Raw genomic sequence first — 13,322 nt, forward strand, 5'->3', positions numbered from 1 at the left:
TGCAGTCCTATCACAGGACCACTCTCTTGCATGCATCCTTCCTGATGGACAAGATTTGCCTAAGTTGGTGGTATTAAAACATGTGTCTTATCACCCCTAAAATTTCTGTGGATTGGGAACTTCCTCTGGCTTGAGGATTATTATAATTTTTGTATCAAAATCTTGCTGTATCTTAATTTTTATTATCTCTAAGTTGTTGTTATCCTCTGTTGCTATTGTGGAATCTGGTTACAGAGCTCCAGCTTTCTCGCACAGGGACCATTGCAGAAGATTGAAAACATAGATTGTAAGGCGGGAATCCTGGAGGGGTGGAGTGTGGAGAAGTTGGGGTTCCTATTGCCAAGATCTTCACTGAACTCAAACCACCTGATGATGTAACTGGCCTGTTGCCTGGCTGCCGCTTCCGCACATATAGGCAATAAGCTATTATTGCGCTGTATAGAGAGCTCGGCCTAGTGCTCTGGGTGGACACAGAGACACTAGAGCTCAACCTACCACCAGAGAAAAGGCAGGGTAATAAACCCTTTCACCCTAAGAACGTTTTTCTGTCGATTCCTTTGGTCACACTGAATACATAGAGAACTTGTCCGGGGCTGAAACCAATTGGCAAGACAGGGTGCCAGCATGTTTACCAGCCTTCAGAGCTACCTGGACTGAACTGTCAGTCACCATAGAGACCCACCCTAGATTTCTTCCCTGTGCTAGGGGGTGGTGAAGGAGAGAACAGAGAGAGTGGTGAGAGAGGAGAGGTAGAGGGCTTAGGGGGCAAAGAGGAGAAGCAAGAGAGAGAAGCCGTGGAGCCCTGGTGCTAGGAAGGGAGAAGAGAGTCCTGTGCTGGGGATCAGGAGGGGGCAGTGCTGGAGCCAGGATAGACTGAGATGCTTGTACATAGATGAGTGACTGCCATGTGAATAAACTTAGCATGAGCTCCTTTTAACTTCTACCTTTCTGTTGTCTTTATTCAGTCTCACAAAATTCAGAGTGGACTTGCCCTGGGCAGGAAACCATCTCCTCCTGAAGCAACAGTCCTAAAAGTGGGGGATGCTTCCCCCATTTCAGATGCCAATCCCAAATCCAAGTTATTTTCTGGGCTTCTAACTGACCAGCTAATTCTAACAACCCCCTTTCTCAGGTTCAGTTAATTTGCTGGGGCAGCTTACAGAACTCAGAAAAAAAATTTACACACATGATTACCAGTTCATTATAGAAGGATAAAACTCAGAAAAACAACCAGATGGAAAAGATACTTTGAGCAGAGTATGGGAAAAAGGTGTAGAGCTTCCATGCTCTCCCCAAATCTCCATGTGTTCAGCAACCTGAGAGCTGGTCACTGCCAGTCCTTTAGGATTTTTGTGGAGGCTTCATTACATAGACATGGTTGACTAAATCATTGCTCAGTGGTGATTAAACTCAATCACTAGCCTCTCTTCCCTCCCCAGAAGTCTGGGTAGGGATGAAAGTTTCAGTCATCTAATCTCATGCTTGGTTACCTGAGCCCCCAGGTCCTCTCCTTTGGATCTTCACAAAATTATCTCATTAACATAACCAGAGACACCTTTATCCTTTCATCATACTTAATCCCAACTGTTTTAGGAGCTTTGTGAAAGAAATGGAGATAAAAGTCAAATACGTTTTTCTTCATTATAAATCACAATATCATAGGGGTCATTCTAAGCACTGTAGAATAAGACAGCAAAACTCAAGAACTATTAGTGTTGGATTCCCCTGAGGAAGGCGCCGCCCCAAATCACTCACCAAAGACGTTTCTTGATGCAACAAGCAAGAGGAATTTATTCGGAAGCCAACTAGTTGGGGTCCAAGTCAGCCCGTCCAGCAGGTCTCAACGAGGACCCCGAGCACCCACAACCAAGTGGTTATATAGGATTTTCTGAGGCATTCAGCCCTAGAGATTTACCATGGTTACAGATTATGTTGTAGTAACAAGATAACAATACTACATAGCAAGATAACAATACTACAAAGGCAGTAATTTTTCAAACCTACGATTTCTGGGTTAGTGCCACGTCCTGGGGGTGTAGCAAGGTAGGGTCAGCTTTTATGCTTAACTAACCGAAAGGTTAGCGCTGCCAGCAGTCATGATTGATTAACTTGTTTTTCCAGAGGAGTTACCTGGTTTCAGTTGTTCCCTCTGAGTCATATATCAGAATGGCTCTCTGGGCTTCAAGATGGCCACTCTTAAGCTAACTTATTTCTCAGGGAGGTTGGGGTCCTACATTCCCCACTTCTTTTTCTGAACATTCCAATCATGGAACGTTGGTGTCTTCCTGATGTGTGAGGGTACGACACTGTTGTCTCAGCATTAGCACCTGCACAGCACCCACTCCCTCTCCAACAAAGGCCATCACTCGATTCAAAATGCAGGGACCCAAGGTGAGGAGCAATATCAAAACAAGCAGGGGTCCCGCCAAAGTGGACACTAGAGTTGTAAGCCATGGGGATCTAGAAAACCAGGACCCAAACAGGCTCTGGCTAGCCTCTCGTTCTCGCTTTCGCTGACCTAATCCCTCTCTCAATTTAGACATTGAGTCTCTTACTACTCCAGTATGGTCTGCATAGAAGCAGCACTCTTCCTTTAGAGCTGCACACAATCTACTTTCTTTTAGAAATAGTAAATCTAACTCTCGTCTATTTTGTAGCACTACTTCAGAGAGAGGTTAGGGACTTTTCAAGTTTAGAAATAGACTGTTCTATAGTTCTCAAATCTTCACCGATAGCTATTCTTAGTCCTTCATAATGTTGGTTTCCTTGTATAATTGCAGCTGCCCCTGGTCCTACTCCGGCTGCGACTCTTACTCTTAGTAATACAGCTAGAGTGAGTGAGACTGGCTCTCTTTTATACCTTAGTTTAGGTTCTAATTCTGCCACGAATGATAAGTCATCATGATACATTAGTCTGGGTACTAACTGGACCATGATACAGAAATCACGGGAGGAGTTGAAGGCAGAAGTAGAGACACATGGGGTCACTCCAGTGTTACAAGCCCACCATCTCTTGGGAGGAGGGATTAAATACCTGTTTTTACCAGGGAAGGCTATGGGTATGGTCTCATTCTTTCTTCTACAGATAGAGACTCTAGCTGCTGCTAGGGAAAAGGGGCGATGACCGCTCTGGCTGCTTCGTGCTGAGAAGGGGGCGCAGTAAAGGGTGCAGCTAGGTCTCTATCACTGGTCAGTTGAGAGGGCTTCAGAAGGCTGGCGCTTCTATTCTGGGTTTCATTTTTATTACTATTTGCAGTTTTGTGGCTTCTAGGCAAGATAAAACAAATTGTGTTATTAGGTTATGTAGCAACATCTGGAGTTGGATTTTTTATTCTGGAAGGAGGCTACATTATTGAAACGATACTTCTCTCTAAAATCACTCTCATTTTTACTAGAAGTAACTAGGTTAAGAAAATAATTAACAGCTGGCTTGATTATTTGCACAGGTGCAGCAAGAAGAGCAATTGATTACACAGGTTCTTTTAAATATGCTTTGCTGGAACTTTTTGTAAGGAATTTCAGATTGAACTTTTAAAGGCCTCTTGAGGCCAGACAGCCAAGCCAGACTTGCCATCAGGCTTTACCTGCAGTACCTGTAGATTTGGATGAATTCTTCTCTTCTCGAGGTCTCTGCACCTGCCAGGAAGTGACCTTCTTTACTCACCTGGTAAGGCTGCTGGGAACTCTGTAAGCAAGGTACCAGGCCAGTTCTTCCAAGGGGCTTTGTTGGCTTTATAAAGTCAATCTTAGTTCCTTAAAGTTGTTCACATCTGAGTCTATGCACATGTCTCTCAGGTACGACATTCCAGTCAAAGCCCTGGTAGTATAACCAGTGTTCTTAAGTAGTCTTCTCACAAGGAAAGCAGATTCTTATTGAACTCGTGCAAATAAACATACTGCCATGGAATACAAAAACAGTCACTGAAAGTTTTTAAACTCTGGAGGGATCAAGTAGAGAGAAGGATGTTTCAATTCTGCTCATAAAGATAGTCATTTACTAAACTGTTGTCAGTTTAAGAGAACAAGGTTAAAACACTTTACCAGCAACATTTGAAACAAAAAGACACAAAATCATTTTCTTTAGTTTATGTAATCTTATGTAACTAATACCTGTTCTGCTGAAATCTAGTTCTTTACCAGTTTAGGGATAATACTATAAATGACAAAAGACTTACAAATGACAATGGTTAAAGATCTGATGAGAGCTTACTGTAAAACAGTTGACATAAGGAAATTCTGATATTTCTGTAATACAAAACATTCAGTAACAAAGTTTAGCATCATTCTCTTTGACAGTGCTTTCCTGGTAAATAAATATATATATATATATCAGATAAATAAGCCAAATTAGTCAAATACTTTCTCTAGTGAGAAAAATTCTTCTGACATGTTCCAGGGGCCCTCTGGAAAATATCAGAGTTAACTAGAGGTAAAAGCACCTTTTTGCATTTAATTTTTTTAGAACTATCATTACACATTTATTGTCTATATACTCAGCACAGTAAACGAGATATCTTAAAAAGTGGGGCAGCAGGGGAGACTGCTGCTGTCAATTTTTAAAGACAACATACAGAAAGTCAAACTAATTCTAGGTTACTAAGCATTCTTGAGAGAATGGTAGCAGATGGTAGATTCTTCTGCTTTCATCTTCAGGAGGGGAAAAAAGCTACAATAAGAATTCATATTTAGCTGAAAGAACTGTCTAAACTCAAGGCAGAGTATAATATCACCAGGCATACAAAAGACCTGTTAGAGATACATACAAAGAATGGATATGGCTATAGTCAAATTCAACTTAAAAGTTTAAGCAGAATCTCAAATTTAAATGTCTCTTTCTTTCACACAGATATTCAGATATGACCAGAAATATGATTTGAGATGAAAGAGATCAGGCATTTTACTTCTTCATTTAGGGACTGAGAAATGATGACCTTTGGCTTACAATCAATAGCTTACAAACAGTGAAAATAATAAGAACATAACTCAGCATAAGTGTCTAAGACCAGATACAAAAAAACAGAGAAAGTGCTTAAGTTTACAGGTCTTCCCTGAAAGCTTCAAGAATGTTTTACTCTTTAATAGTAGATATAAGCTGCTATGCAAATTCTATTAAAAGCTCTAAGATTATTTGCATTAAAAAATATGGAGAGTCCCCCATGTTTTTTTTTTAAAACATACAGCATATAAATTAAACAAGAAGACCTGGTGGTTCTCAAAAAAATCTATTACAACTTTTCTCAAAAGTGGTCACACGTTCGTCTATCTAAACTTTTACAGTGAAACCTGTTTTTCTGGGAGAAACATAATCTTGTCCAGATTCTACAGTTTAATAAATTTTGGTTTGTTAACTAAGTGCATTTAATCAGCTGAAAAAAGCTTTGTTACTATTCTGCTTAGGAATTCAATTTTTCAGGCCATGCAATTATTTTTAATAACAAAATATTTCAAAGGCAAATAAAGGTTATACAGTTGTTAACAAACTTTAGCTTTTAGTCCCTTTAACATTACGATTTCATGGCAACTCACTGAGACTTTAAGCATGAGAAACTGCTGTGATCTTTCAACATAGAGAAATGCCCTCTCTATCACTTTAAGCAGTTCTAACCAGAACTCAAAACTATTAGAAACTTCAAGCTCCAGTGAACACTGAGAAGCAGGACACTGCAAACTGTCAAACCAACATTTCCTAGACTGACAAACTTACGAACACATTCTACAATTTCTGCAACTATGAGCTTCACAGCACAATCTCCCAGCAAACACAGAGCACATCTTCTCAACTTAACAAAACTCTAAGGCTTTAAGTTACTACAAAGATTCTCAGGCTGCAGGTAGGCATACACACTGCAACACACAATTAAAAAGGTGTTCACTTGCCACACTTATCCAGTTCACTTACCTGCAACAACTATGCTAGCCTACTCACAAGACCCCCACTGAACACTAGACAAAGCCAAGCTTCTAAGCATTCTATTCTTAAAAGATTTAGCAGATAACATGACTCAAATGACTCTAGGTAAACTCAGGCAGCCGACAACTACCAGGACATGCCCGTCTCAGGCAAACCCAAATTAGCATTAATGCTTAACACTTTTTTATCAGGTTTTCTGGAAGTTTTAGAACACTCAATTTTCACAAGCGCTTGTCTTTAAATCAATTTCATTAATACCATCTGGAGGTAGAAAGATATATTCATTTACACACTTAGGGGGTTGTCTGAGTCTGTCCCATTGTCAGTATAACAATTATTAGGCACATGAAAGACACAAAAAACAGAGACACACACAGATTAGACACACAGCGGCCGCTTTTTGTTTTTTTTTTTTTCTCAGATTTTCAAACAGAAACCGAAAGGAATCAGAGGGTTGATATTCCTGGCGCCTGAAAATCAACCCTATCTCATCAGATTCACCTTGCCAGAAAAACAGACGGGAGGCTACCAGGCGTCCCTGGCCTCCCAACCTCCCCGAGGCGTCCCTCAGGGTTGCAGCCTGCGGTGCTCCTAGTACATCTACCGACCGCAGTCTCGACCCCTTTACAGGATCGGGACAGCTGCCAGACAGTGGGTACCCCTTTACAGAATTCTGACCGGTCTCACTGAAAACAGAAGACAGAACACAGACAACTCAAGGCGCCACTAATCTTACCTCTTCCTCCAAGAGCGACTTCGGGAGTGAAGCGGGGTGAGCACATGATCCCGGACGAGCCCCCAAATGTTGGATTCCCCTGAGGAAGGTGCCGCCCCAAATCACTCACCAAAGACGTTTCTTGATGCAACAAGCAAGAGGAATTTATTCGGAAGCCAACTAGTTGGGGTCCAAGTCAGCCCGTCCAGCAGGTCTCAACGAGGACCCCGAGCACCCACAACCAAGTGGTTATATAGGATTTTCTGAGGCATTCAGCCCTAGAGATTTACCATGGTTACAGATTATGTTGTAGTAACAAGATAACAATACTACATAGCAAGATAACAATACTACAAAGGCAGTAATTTTTCAAACCTACGATTTCTGGGTTAGTGCCACGTCCTGGGGGTGTAGCAAGGTAGGGTCAGCTTTTATGCTTAACTAACCGAAAGGTTAGCGCTGCCAGCAGTCATGATTGATTAACTTGTTTTTCCAGAGGAGTTACCTGGTTTCAGTTGTTCCCTCTGAGTCATATATCAGAATGGCTCTCTGGGCTTCAAGATGGCCACTCTTAAGCTAACTTATTTCTCAGGGAGGTTGGGGTCCTACATTAGTAGTTTGATAGTAGTGGATCTTAGGGTACAATGGCAGGAATCATGAGAAGTGAAAATAAAATTGGGCCTTAATATGGAGTCCATACTAAGGAGTAAGTCCTTTCATCTATGCGGGGGCGTTGGACAAGAAAGTACCAATAATATAGTGGCTAAGTGGTCTTTAGAGTGCTTGAGTTTAAATCTTTACTCTGACTTTAACTAGTTCTATGAACTGGGGCAAAATACTTAAAGCCTCATAGTGTTTAAATTTTTTTGTCTATTTAATGGGAATGATGCTAATGTTTTGTAACTCCAGGGGAAAATCCTGGGTCAAAATATCTTTGAAACTGAAATCAGTCACAGGGAGCAGAAACCGTTTTATTTCTTACAAGCAGTTGAACCATCTCTCTCCAGACCTACCTGCAGCAGAAAAGAGCTCCACCAAACCTCTCCTGTCCAGACAAGCCCTGGATTGCCCATGTAATTACCTATTGGTATGAAGATGGACTACTTCTCTTCACCCCTGAGAAACACCTATTTATATGCAGATGCACTAAAGTCAGGCAAGAGATTCTGAAAATATTGAAATTTTACCCACATGCCTCCAAAGGGTACCAGAATATGCCACTACAAATATGACTCTTTGGCATAAGGAATATTTGAACTGATCATTTCAAGAAATAGCAGAAACTGGAGAAGCTCGGAAAACTGAATAGAAGTAACTTTTTCCAAGGGAAAGTTACATGTATAAGGAAATCTCCATTTGTGTCTCCTTCTCCATGCCAGGAAAAGGAATATATTGTCTCCCCCAAATTCATATATTGAAGTTCTAATCCCCATGTGACTTTAGGAGATAATTAAGGTATAAATGAGATCATAAAGGTGCGGTCCTAACTGGATAGGATTGGTAGCCTTATTAAAAGAGGAAGAGAGAAAAATCTCCTTGCCTCACTTCCTGTATTTCTCCCTCTCTCGCTTTCTCTCCACCAAGTGAGGACACAGTGGGAGGATGGCCATCTACAAGCTTGGAAGAGAGCTCTCACCAGTACCTAACCATGCTGGCACCTTGATATCAAACAGCCAGCTTCCAGAACTGTGAGAAAAGAAATTTGTTATTTAAGCCACTCAGCCTATGGTATTTTCTTATAGGAACCTGAACTAATACAGACTGGGACTCAAATGATAGTTCTTCTAGAGCTATAATCCTCAATATGAGTTTTCTCTGTCTGAAATTACAATCTGTGGGGCTACGTCACCCATTTTCTGATTATATTCTGCTGGTTCCTACAGTGGAGACCAAGTTGGGCACTTTTTTTATTTCACCTATATTTCTTCACAAATCTCCCTCTGCTTTATATCAGAAGACTTTGATGCTGGGGAAGGGTAATGAATCTCCTGAATTTTAACTGCTCCCTGAATTAGTTTATATACACCAAGTTCCACTACACCCACTTTCTGTATATATCTATAAACCAGAGAAAATAAGTTCTGTAATGAAAATTGTGACAGATATTTAACTATAGAACTATGAATGCTGACACTGTAATTATAGGTAATGATGTATTAAAATAAGCACTTCATTTCTGAAGTGTCAAGCAGCAAGTTGCATGAATCAGATTACTGCTTATGCACTTTACTGGCAATCAGTTCTGCTGACAGCAAAACTGAATGGCAGTAAACTTCTTAGCTTAGGGATAGGCCAAGTATGACATGGGACTTTTCTTTAGGAAATAAAGCATGCACTACCTCTCTTTCATCTTGAATTTTCTGTCTGGAAGATTTAAAGGAGAGAGTAAAAAAAGACTTGTTTGGGGGGGATCACGGAAAGATGGTGGCATAAGTAGTTCAGTGGAAATCTCCTCCCCAAAACATATATATCTATGAAAATACAATAAATACAACTATTCCTAAAAAAAAAAACACCAGTGGATGCAGTACAACAGCCAGGATACATCTAAATCTGTGAGAACTCAACATCACATGAAGGGGATAAGATACAAACCATGGCCAGGCGGGACCCGAACACTCCTCCACTCCAGAACCCAGTGGGAAGAAAGAAGTCAGAATGGGAAGGGAGTGAAACCCAGGACTGCTAAACAACCAGCTCTAGAAATCCACGCCTGGAGTGCAGACACAAGGTGCACAGGGTGCTGGATATTAGAGAAATGGAAAAGAAAAATTTGCAGGCAGGTCCCCGCAACTGGAGCCCCTGAGACAAAAGAAAAGCGAGTGCTTTCTGCAAGTCTTAAAGAGACAGGGACCCTACAGCTGGATGAAGATGTTCCAGTACACTTAGCCAGCAGCTGGGAGTCCTGGGGAACTTTAGGCACCCTAAATCCTGGGAAGGCAGCATAGCTCTGAAGCCCCTCACCACACTAAGCAGCCTGCTAGTCATTCCTCCAACTGGCGTGGACCCTGACACAACAGCCCAGTAGTGGGAGAGTGGCAGCGTGTGCCAGGGGTGGCGGTGCTGGAAGAAAGTGGGAGTGGATTGCATGCACCGGCAGAACCAGAGAGGACCAGGAGAGGCTCATGCGAGCCTGCAGTTGTGATGACCAAACAGCCTGGGTGCGGCTCATGTGCACCGGCGGCAGTGGCACCAGAGGAGCCTGGGAGAGGTCCGCGCGAGACAGGCCTGTGCACACCTGCAGTGGTGCCAGAGGGAGCAGCTGTGCTACTAGCAGCTGAACAGAATCCCAGCCCAACACACAGCCACCCAGGCCAGACCCAAAGGCCACTGCTGGCACACAGCTGAATGGCAGGGGCACCGCTAATGTGGAGGAGTGCACCTGGTGTGCCTACCACTCACCGCAGGACTCCGTGCTGCTCTGACAGAGACCCCATCCACAGCAGTTTAGGAGATTAACCCAGTGGCTGCTCAAGGAGTGCAGGTAACCAACACAGGCAGCGGAGAAGGGCAAGGCATCCAGCAAGCAGGAAAGGACTTTCTTCTCCCAGCTGACACACCCGCAACCTGCCTACAGCCACAGTTATCACCATGAAAAGGCAAAAAAACTTAATCAACTCCAAGATAGTTCTGACAACACCTGAGAGAGGATGTGCAGAGACAGACCTAATCAGTCTCCCTGAAAAAGAATTCAAAATAAAAATCAAAAACTTGCAGACAGAGCTGCAGAGAAATATACAAGAGCTAAGGGATGACATCCGGAGGGAGGTTACAGAAGTGAAACAATCTCTGGAAGGATTTATAAACAGAATGGATAAGATGCAAGAGAACATTGATGGAATAGAAACCATAGAACAGGAAAGCATAGAAGCAGATGCAGACAGAGATAAAAGGATCTCCAGGAATGAAACAATAATAAGATAACTGTGTGACCAATCCAAAAGGAACAATATCCACATTATAGGGGTAACAGAAGAAGAAGAAGCGATAAAAAAGTATAGAAAGTGTATTTGAAGAAATAATTGCTGAGAGCTTCCCCAAACAGGGGGAGGAAACAGTTGCTCAGAATATGGAAGTACACTGAACTCCTGAGAGAAGGGACACAAAGAGGAGAACACCAAGACACATAATAATTAAAATGGCAAAGATCAAGGACAAGGACAGAGTATTAAAGGCTGCCAGAGAGAGAAAAAAGGTCACCTACAAAGGAAAACAATCAGGCTATCATCAGACTTCTCAAAAGAAACTTTACAGGCCAGAAGAGAAAGGCATGATATATTTAATGCAATTAAACAGAAGGGCTTTGAACCAAGGATACTGCATTCAGCACGATTATCACTTAAATATGAAGGAGGGATTAAACAATTCCCAGACAAGAAAAAGTTGAGGAAATTGGCCTCCCAAAAACCACCTCTACAGAGTATCTAAGAGGGACTGCTCTAGATGAGATCACCCCTAAAAAGAGCACAGAACAAAACACCCAACATATAAACAATGGAGGAGGAGGAATAAGAAGGGAGAGAAATAATCAACAGACTTTGTTTATAATAGCTCAATAAGCAAGTTAAGTTAGAGAGTAAGATAGTAAAGAAGCTAACCTTGAACCATTGGTAACCACGAATCTAAAGCCTGCAATGGCAATAGGTACATATCTTTCAATAATCACCCTAAATGTAAATGGACTGAATGCACCAATAAAAAGACACAGAGTAATTGAATGGATAAAAAAGAAAGACCCATCAGTATGCTGCTTACAAGAGAATCACCTCAAACCCAAAGACATGCACAGATTAAAAGTCAAGGGATGGGAAAAGATATTTCATGCAAACAACAGGGGAAAAAAACAGGTGTTGCAATACTAGTATCAGACAGAATAGACTTCAAAACAAAGAAAATAACAAGAGATAAAGAAGGACATTATATAATGATAAAGGGCTCAGTACAAGAGAATATAACCATTATAAACATATATGCACCCAATAAAGGAGCACCAATATAAGTGAAACAAATACTAACAGAATTAAAGGAGGAAATAGACTGCAATGCATTCATTTTTTGGAGACTTTAACACACCACTCACTCCAAAGGACAGATCCATCAGACAAAAAATAAGTAAGGACACAGAGACACTGAACAACACACTAGAACAGATGGACCTAATAGACATCTACAGTACTCTACATCCAAAAGCAACAGGATACACATTCTTCTCAAGTTCACATAGAACATTCTCCAGAATAGACCACATACGAGGCCACAAATAGAGCCTCAGTAAATGTCAAAAGATTGAAATCCTACCAAACAACTTTTCAAACCACAAAGGTATAAAACTACAAAATAAATTTTACAAAGAAAGCCAAAAGGCTCACAAACACATGGAGGCTTAAAAACATGCTCCTAAATAATCAATGGATGAACGAACAAATTAAAAAGGAGATCAGCAATATATGGAAACAAATGGCAACAACAACACAAAGTCCCAACTTCTGTGGGATGTAGCAAAAGCAGTCTTAAGAGGAAAGTATATAGCTATCCAGACATATTTAAAGAAGGAAGAACAATCCAAAATGAATAGTCTAATGTCACAATTATTGAAATTGGAAAAAGAAGAACAAATGAGGCCTAAGGTCAGTAGATGGATGGACATAATAAAGATCAAAGAAGAAATAAATAAAATTGAGAAGAATAAAACAATAGAAAAAATCAAAGAAAACAAGAGCTGGTTCTTTGAGAAAATAAACAAAATAGGTAAGCCTCTAGCCAGACTTATTAAGAGAAAAAGAGAGTCAACACACTTCAACAGAATCAGAAATGTGAAAGGAAAAGTCACGACGGACCCCACAGAAATACAAAGAATTATTAGACAGTACTATGAAAACCTATATGCTAACAAGCTGGAAAACAAAGGAGAAATGGACAACTTCCTAGAAAAATAAAATCTTCCAAGACTGACCCAGAAAGAAACAGAAAATCTAAACAGACCACTTAACAGCAACGAAACTGAATCAATAATCAAACTACTACCCAAGAACAAAACCCCTGGGCCAGAAGGCTTTACCTCGGAATTTTATCAGACATACAGAGAAGACATAATACCCATTCTCCTTAAAGCTTTCCAAAAAACAGGAGAGGAGGGAATACTCCCACACTCATTCAATGAAGCCAATATCACCCTAATACCAAAAACAGGCAAAGAGCCCACCAAAAAAGAAAACTACAGACCAATATCCCAGACGAACGTAGATGTAAAAATACTCAACAAAATATTAGCAAACCAAATTCAAAAATACATCAAAAGGATCATACAACATGACCAAGTGGGATTTATCCCAGGGATGCAAAGATGGTACAACATTCGAAAATCCATCAACATCATCCACCACATGAACAAAAAGAAAGACAAAAACCACATGATAATCTCCACAGATGCTGAAAAAGCAATCAACAAAATTCAACATCCATTCATGATAAAAACTCAACAAAATTGGCATAGAGGGCAAGTACCTCAACATAAAAAAGGCCATATATGATAAACACACAGCTAACATCATTCTGAAGAGTGAGATGCTGAAAGCCTTTCCTCTGAAATCGGGAACAAGAGAGGGATGCCCACTCTCCCCATTGTTATTCAACATAGTAATGGAGGTCCTAGCCACAGCAATTAGACAAAACAAAGAAATAGAAGGAATCCAGATT

The 13,322-nt window shown here is 41.0% G+C and overlaps 1 long non-coding RNA gene across 1 annotated transcript; it reads left to right on the forward strand.

Annotated features, from left to right (window-relative positions):
- Nucleotides 1–3,260: 3,260 nt before the first annotated feature.
- LOC140847333 (uncharacterized) lies at nt 3,261–6,395 on the forward strand. Its single transcript, XR_012127322.1, has 2 exons — nt 3,261–3,667; nt 6,333–6,395. It is a non-coding gene; the product is annotated as an uncharacterized lncRNA (long non-coding RNA).
- Nucleotides 6,396–13,322: the final 6,927 nt, after the last annotated feature.

This window comes from Manis javanica, chromosome X, assembly GCF_040802235.1.
Source record: "Manis javanica isolate MJ-LG chromosome X, MJ_LKY, whole genome shotgun sequence".
NCBI lineage: Eukaryota > Metazoa > Chordata > Mammalia > Pholidota > Manidae > Manis > Manis javanica.